Source organism: Parasteatoda tepidariorum, chromosome 1 (assembly GCF_982258835.1).
Source record: "Parasteatoda tepidariorum strain Cologne lab strain chromosome 1, Ptep-v5.0, whole genome shotgun sequence".
Classification (NCBI taxonomy): domain Eukaryota; kingdom Metazoa; phylum Arthropoda; class Arachnida; order Araneae; family Theridiidae; genus Parasteatoda; species Parasteatoda tepidariorum.
Genome location: NC_141755.1, coordinates 2,851,415 through 2,860,099, shown reverse-complemented (window position 1 = coordinate 2,860,099; position 8,685 = coordinate 2,851,415).

Genomic DNA, 8,685 nt, shown 5'->3' with positions numbered 1-8,685 from the left:
ATTTAAGCAAAATCGTTTGAATAGTTCCTGATAAATCAAATTTTAAATACACGACTTTTTTAAAAATTCGATACCTCAGGAACTATTCGACCGAGTTCGCTCAAATTTTGTAGTTTGCCATTATAAAATGACATACTTTACAATAATGCAAAAAATTGTATACCTTTTCAATTAAAAATTTTTTAACTACTGCTAACTAAAATAATAAAAAATAGTAAATATTTACCACAATTTGTTTTATGCGTGGATTTAACTTTGGATAAACGAATTTTATAATTGTGTGCGAAGATTTTCCAGTTCACTTAAAAAGTTCTCGAGATAATGTACTCTTGACCAAACTATGGGAACCATATTTCCCAGATTGCAGCTACCCCCTATATTTTGGGGTCAAAAAGCCGAATCCGCCAAAAAAGAAATATGTGTTTATTCAGGGAAAGTGTGTTTTTGTTTCTGATTTCGTAGCCTAAAATATCGTCTACACCAATTAATTAGCATATTTAAAGTCACACCCTCAAGCCATTGAGCCTAGAACGTGAAAATCCGATCATCAGATCAAGTTTTTCAGAGCGATCCGTTTTTTTTCTTTTCTTCTTCTTTATTTTTGGCTCACTGTACATCTGTACAATATATGCATGTCGCATGTATATACATGTGTACAAAATATACACGTCTAATGTATGCATTACATATGCACAATCTATGCATATTGAATGAATGTATGTGCATACGTAAAATATATTTACTGTGCGAAAAATAAGAAAAGGAACAACCTTAATAACTTTTGATCTAATGATTGGATCTTCACGTTCTAGGACTCGAACTTATTGGTTCAAGGGAATGACTTCAAATGGGCTAATTAATTAGTTCTGTAGATATTTTAAATTACGAAATCAGGCACGAAAACGCACTTTCTCTGAGCAGGCATACTTTTTCTTCAACGGATTCGAATTTTTGATTCCCAAAATATAGGGGGTAGCCGCAATCTGGGAAATATGATCCACGCAGTTTGGTCAGGAGAGTAATCTAAAGTTTGAACCCAATAATGTTCATTTTATTTTTAGCGTATTTCGTTATGTCTCGAGAAGTTTTAAAGCGAACTGAAAAATCTTTATATACACAGTTATAAAAATCGTTTAGCCAAGGATATTTCCATTCAAAATATAGCTTTTAATCGATATTTATTACATTTTAAAGTTTTGTTTGATAATAGGCTGAAAAGTTTTGAGTTATAACGTATAAAATATTTTATATAATTTTAAATTTTATAATTTTAAATGGCAAAATGCGAAATTTGAGCGAAATCAGAATAGCTCCTGAGAAATCGAATTTCAAACATACGGCTTTTTTAAAATTCCATTTCTCTGGAAGCAACCGATTTTGCTCACGTTTTGAATTTCTCCATGAAAAATAACATACTCTAAACTGATGCAAAAATTCATGTACTTTACAATTTGAAAGTTTTACGACTGTTATTAAATGAAATAATAAAAAATAATAAATATTTACTAAAATTTATTTTTTGTTTGGAATTATCTTTGGACAAACGACTTTTTAAATTGTGTGCAAAAATGTTTGAATTTGCTTAGAAAGTTATCGAGATATGACGAAATATATAAAAAGTAAAATCTACATTATGGGGTCCGAACTTTGGATCGCTCCCCTGTCCAAACTATGGGGACCATAACTTCCAGATTGCGACTTCCATATTTTGGAGGTTAGAAATCTGAATCTGGTGAAAAAAAGGTAGATTTATTCAGAGAAATTACGTTTTTGCGTCTGATTTCATAATTTAAATTATCGTTTGCACTAACTAATTAGCATATTTCAGGTCATCCTTTTGAACCATTAAGTTTGAATCCTAGAACGTGAAGGTCATTAAATCGAAAGTTATTACATATATATATACATACATGCTCCATTGGGCATGCATATAATTTACATATATACGTACATAAATTGTACAAATATGCATATGTATTTCATATAAATAAATTGTACATGCATTCAAGCATTGTAGATGCATGCGTGAGATATACTTTCATTAAACATACATGTACGGGACATTCATGCATTGTTGATGCATGCATAAGATATAAATATATTGCACATACGTGCATAGAACATACATTGAACAAGCAGTGCATGTATGTTCGTACAAAAAGTAGCAAAGACATTATGTATACATGAGCACACAAATACGGACATACATTGTACATACCCAAGTATTTGCATAAAATGTATGTATTCATTGGGTACAAACGTACATGTCTACATTGTTTGCACATACGTACATTAACTAATATTAGGTATATACAAACGTGTATAAATTTATGCATTCAATATAGGTGTATGTATTTGTGTGTGCAACTAAAATGTATGCCTTTACATACATATATATTTGATAAGTACATATGTACATACATTTTAGTTACATTCATTCGTACATACGCCGTATCAAAATAAGTACAAAATGTATCATTATGTAGTACAATATATTATCGGTATTGTAAATTCGGTATTGTTACTTATATAGGTATACAATCATCTTGTAATCGTATATTTAGATTACTTATAATCATGATTAATTGTAATCTTATATTTTGCATACTTGTAATCACTGTTACAAGTAATTGATTATTGTAATTAGTCATAGAATCCCAATTACAGTTGCAAACAAAATGAATGTTTGTTATGATGATTACAAGTAATTTATTATTGCAATCATGATTGCAGTCGTAATCAAGATCTGTAATCATGATTACAAGTACTTGATTACTTTAATTGAAAGATGTAATCGGTTACATTTTGCGCTACTTCGACCCTATTTTTTTTTCAAAATCATGGTAACTTGTAATCGCAATTATATAACAATTGATTATGTAGCAGTAATTAATTTAATTACAGTCTTAATAGATTACTTTTTATTTTATTTCATAGCAGTATGGGTTTACGACTACTAATCAAAGCTTAACCTCGTCCCGCCCATCGTCAGGGGGCATCCGGAGAATACTGTAAACTCTAAGTGCGCGTACGGGACCCCTCAGCAAAAGAAAAAGAGGATTCAAACAGGTAGGCTTGGTGGCGATCCATGGCAACACCAGAAGGCCTCAAAGAATTTAGTGAAATCTTAAAATTAACAATAGTAGTTACTCAGAATATGGAATTTAGGAATTTGAGTTAAAACATAATAGACGAGGCATCAATTAAAAAAAAAACATTGAGAGAAGGAAACAAACATATTGTACTGCAAACATTTACGACTATTAATGTTCAACTCCGTAGCCTTGTCATTTTGAACCCAATCCAGAAGACAAGGTAACTACTGGATCAAGTATAGGGGGAAATTTGCCTTCATGGAGGACTTTTTGATGAAGCTAATCCGCATTTGCGTCACAAGGTGACCACGAGAACCTCCCTCGGTTAACCTGACGGCAAGGGTACTCGAACCCATGATCCGTCTATTACTGAGGATATTTTCACTTCAGCACTGTGGTCGGTGCAAGCCGGATGCGGAGTTCGTATCGATTTGGTTTCGAACCCGGTTCGCTTCACTGGACGGCGAACGCTCTATCCCCTCTGAGCAATCGTGGCTCTGTAATAGATTATTGTAATCGTTGCTCTGGTCTTTACCTCGACTACATCGTTGTCAGAACAGCGCCACTTTATGGGCAAGCTGAGCATTGCGACGCCATTTTAAACAATTTGTGTCCATTTTTAATTTACGAGTCTAGCGCCACGAGTGATGCTAAATGCAGACTGGTAACTTACTTTTTGCTGGAAAAACCAAGACTGCAATAAAAAATAGGGGGTAACTGTTTAAAATTTCAGATGTTGCGCCTACCCCCAGGGGGGGTTAGCTATGGGATCGAGTTTAGTATCATCGAATGTATCTTTTTATAAGTAATGTATTTTTAGCTTTTTGATCCGATGCGTATTTTTTGAGATATTTGACCATTTCTTGATTTTCCACGTATTTTATATATTATTGTTATTTCTTCTTAATTTTACGCGTATTCAATAACAATTTTAAATACATGAAAATACACTGCGTCAAATTTAATACTGTTTGAAATACATAACAGTGAAAGAAAATCGTTACGCAGAAATATATCTGAATAATAAATATCAAACAGGGAAACATGTTATGGGAGCACGTAGGGAAAAGGGGCTTGTTGTTGTTGTTGTTGTTGTTAATTTACGTCGCACTAGAGCTGCACAATGGGCTATTGGCGACGGTCTGGGAAACATCCCGGAGGATGATCCGAAGACATGCCATCACAATTTTGATCCTCTGCAGAGGGGATGGCACCCCCGCTTCGGTAGCCCGACGACCTGCGCGCGAAGTCGAGCACTTTACGGTAGCACAGTTTAACGAGGACCAATACCGCACACCCTCGGTCCCTACGCAGACTGATCCAAGTGGGTCACCCACCCGCACACTGACCGCAGCCAGTGATGCTTGACTTCGGTGATCTGATGAGAACCGTGTCTTAACGATCAGTCCACTGCGGGGGAAAAGGGGCTTAGTGTGGGTCTTTTCCTTTTTCTTTAAAAACAAATTTATCAAAAAAATCTTAATCTTAATAAAAAATAGAATAAAAAATCTTATCTTAAATATAACTTTTTTCTCGTTAAGTACTTTTTTTTGATGAGAATTTGGACGTTTTACTGCATACTTGTTTATAACAGCACTTAAAAAAATGCTTAGCTCTCCATTATTATTATTATTATTTTTTTTTAAAGTTTGTTTCTGTGCACATTAGCCCCATTACACGAGACTAGTGTGGACAAGTTAGGAGGCTAGTAATAACTTGTTAAAACTTGTTAAACTAGCAATAATTTGCTAATTTATCATTTATAACGTATTATCATTTACAACATATAATCATTTATAGCATATAATCATTTATAACATATAATCATTTATAACATATCATCACTTTCCATTGAAATTCTGGAAATAAAACGTGTTAATTTCAGAAGTTTTATTTCACGTTTTATTTCATTCTGAAAATAAAACATGTTAGGGTGAAGAGAAAATTTGAAAGTTACTTTTGCACCTTAAAAATCTTCTTTTACAAATTTCTACTATAGTATTCACAGATGCAACTGTGCTGCCAATTTACGATATCTCACAGGGATTTGAGCAATAAATAAAAAAGTTTTTCAAGATGTCCCCCCCCCTCTCTCCCCTATAAGTGTTTCCAATCATTTAATGTAATATGAAAGGTGGGCACTTAAATATGCATGGTCATTAAGTGAGTTAAAAAAAAATTCAAAATGTTGCAGTAGGACTTTATCCTTCATATTTTGGAACGCACTTTTTTCGTCACCCTATTTTTCTCATCAACCTATTTTTTATATCGATGCCATATTTTTTTAAAAATTTCGTTTATCCCCAAAAAACTATTTGTTCATATTTTTATGATATTTGTAACAATAAAAAAGAAATATTTAAGGCCTGTGAAAGGCATACACCCCTGAAAACTGACATTCCATTAATTAAAGGAGAGAGCAACGAAATCACTTTAAGAAAGTAAGATCAACATTTTAGAATCACAAAATTGATTTCAATGACGCGTAACAGGAATCACTTCAATAGTATAAAAAGATGCAGATTTAGACGCAGATGTAAACGATGCATTTTTATTAAAATCAGTTTCTAAAAATAATTTTATCGCCCAACTCCATCAGTGAAGATAAAACAATCATTAGTAATCTAATCTTGATTATCTTCATCCAAAGAATTTTCAATTTTAATGCTGAATCAATGAAGGAAAATCACTTATCTTCTTTTTACTCATCCATCACCAGAAACAATAACCGTCGAAGATACAAAAGATAGAAATAAATTACTTTCTAAGTAATCGATCAGCTACCGAAATTCAAGTCGACAGGTATAAACACGTCGATTAACATACACTGAAACAACTAGAAGATAAGCCTTATTTTCTAACTTCTCCAATAAATATTTATCAAAGATATTATTTTATTTTCTCCGGAATCACCCAAACATAGCGATATAATCCCTTTTCGTAAGAAAATAAACAGCCCAGTAATCTCCATTTTATTAATAACAATCCTTGTTTCAGGCAGATCAGAACGCATCTCTTTTTAAGCCGCCTATGAAAGCAGCTTCAGGTTTGGTGGAGGAAAAGAAGTTTTATTTTGTGGCAAGATATTTCTTTCTGATTTTGTGCTCATTGTGTAGAGAATTTTGGTTTCTATGAGTGTAAAAAAAAACTACGGTGAAATACCGTCCATCCGAATTTAATGTTGAAAAACTTTAAAAATTGTGAGTTCGAATCAAGCGTCCATTTTAAAAGTTGAATCTGAACTACAATAAATAAGAAAGCTAAGATTAGAGGCCTCCTTTCATTGATTATTTTTGTTAGTTTTGGAAACAATCAGACGGAGATAGTTTACAATTCGAGCACGAGTAGGTTTGTTTTCGCCATGCACGTCCCTTTCGCAGAAACAGACGTAAACTGTCATAAAAGGCAAATAAGAATATGTTTTTAGTTGTGTAACAAAGATAATTATGTTCTCATAAGAATATTTACCTAAATCGGTTAATTTTATTAAATAATTATGTAATAACTTAATATCCTTCCTTTGCGATGTTGATTTCATATTACCTAAACACATTTGCGTTACATGGAGACGAAAACCACGAAAACATTCCGCGGTTAACCCGATGGCAAAGGGATTATAACTCATAATCCGTCTGTCACTGAGGATATGTTACGTCAGCATGGTGAACCCGGTTCACCTCAGTGAGAGGCGAGTGCTTTATCCTCTGAGTCACCACGACTCAATTCTTCATATTTTAATTTATAATTTTATAACCGTAGTTGGAACAGCAGATCCGAATTTGGGTTCACGACTGCTAATGAACAACTTGTCATTTTGAATCCAATCCCGAAGACAAAGGAACTCCGAGATTAAGTATTGAGGGAAATTTACCTTCGTGGAGGACTTTTTAGATGGAACTAAACCGCATTTCCGTTACAAGGAGGGAAAACCACGAAAACCTTCCACTGTTAGCCTGACGGCAAGGGGCTCTAATCCATAATCTGTCTATTACAGAGGATATTTTACGTCAACACTGTGATCGGTGCAAGCTGGGTGCTGATTTATATCAACCATCGCCACCTCATCGGGAGACTATTCCCTGAACCCCCACAGCTAAATCTTCATATTAAATAATTCGTAGTCTTTCTTTGGTTAATATGTTCACCACTGAAAATAAACTTTATTTATAAAGTTGGGGTTCCGCCAAAGAAAGGTCGAGCATTTAGTGTTCCATTGCTGAAATAAAATAGGGAACTACCGTAATAGATTAAAATAAAAACGTTTCGACTATGGTTAGAAAGCACATAATTTCTTCAAAGAGGTCTGTTAGAACTTTTAAGACGTAACTGAGTCAGTAGTAGCGAAAATGGGTGCTACCCAAAATTAGCTCAAGGTATGTTACTAAAATATCCTGGGCTACCCTAAAAGTTAAGAGCATTTTAACACCATAATTTTGAATGTTTGCACCAACTGTCAGTCGCTGTGGAAAAAAACTCATTTCTAGCCTTTTCGTGATTTTAGCAATTTTTAATTGGGATGAACTAAGTAATTTATCTACTGTTATACTTTGCCAGTTATTCGTTGTTTTTATATTCTGTAAACAGTTTTTAAAAAAAGGTATGTTTAACTTTAACTTGCAAGACTGGAAAAAAAAATAACTTGTATAATTATATATTTTGACTAGAATAATTCTATTTTGTCTGATATTGCTCGAATAGGTGAGAAAAAAAAATAAAGTGAAAAGGACTATTATAACAACAAAGATTTTAAAGTATATTTGAATTGGAATGAATTTAGCTAGAAATTATTAGCGTCGGAAAACAGTTGCAGAGAAAACAAGTATATTTAACTTAAGCTTGCATCACTAGAAAAAAAAACTTTTCAAATAATATATTTTGACAGGAATAATTGTAGTTTTGTTTCATATCCCCAGAATGGATTTAAAAAATACAGTAAAAAAATATTTTCGTAGCACAAACCTTCACTGGGAAAAAAGAAGACCAAAACTACTATCGCTGGATAAAATCAAATTTAAAAATTATTTGAATAAAGATTAGGCAGTGAAAGTCAGACTGGAAAAAATTGCCGTGAGACAGTCTTCAACAGAAAACTTTGAGTCGTGGTGGCTCAGGAGATAGGGTGCTTGCCTCCCAATGTGGTAACCATGTTCAAATCCCACCGGTGGCTGGTTGATACAAATTCTGCTCCCGGCTCGCACAAACCACAGTGCTGACGTAAAATATCCTCAGTGGTAGACGAATCGTGGGTTTGAGACCCCTTGCTGTTTGTTTTCATAGTTTTACTCTCCATCTAAAGCAAATGCGGGTTAGTTATATCAAAAAGCCCTCTATGAGAGCTACTTTGTCTCAATACTTCATCCAGGAGTTCTCTTGACTTCTGAGTTGGGTTCAAATTTACGAGTTGAACATTGACAGTTGTAAATTCAGAATTGGATCGCTAGCATGCCAAGTAGGATAATGAATTCTACATTGACTATGATTATTTTCTATAAAAATAAAATTTATTTTTATAGAAAATTATTACCTCAACTTAGACATTCAACATTCGCACAATTCTTTTTATTTTTCATTCTGTTGTTGTTAATTTTAG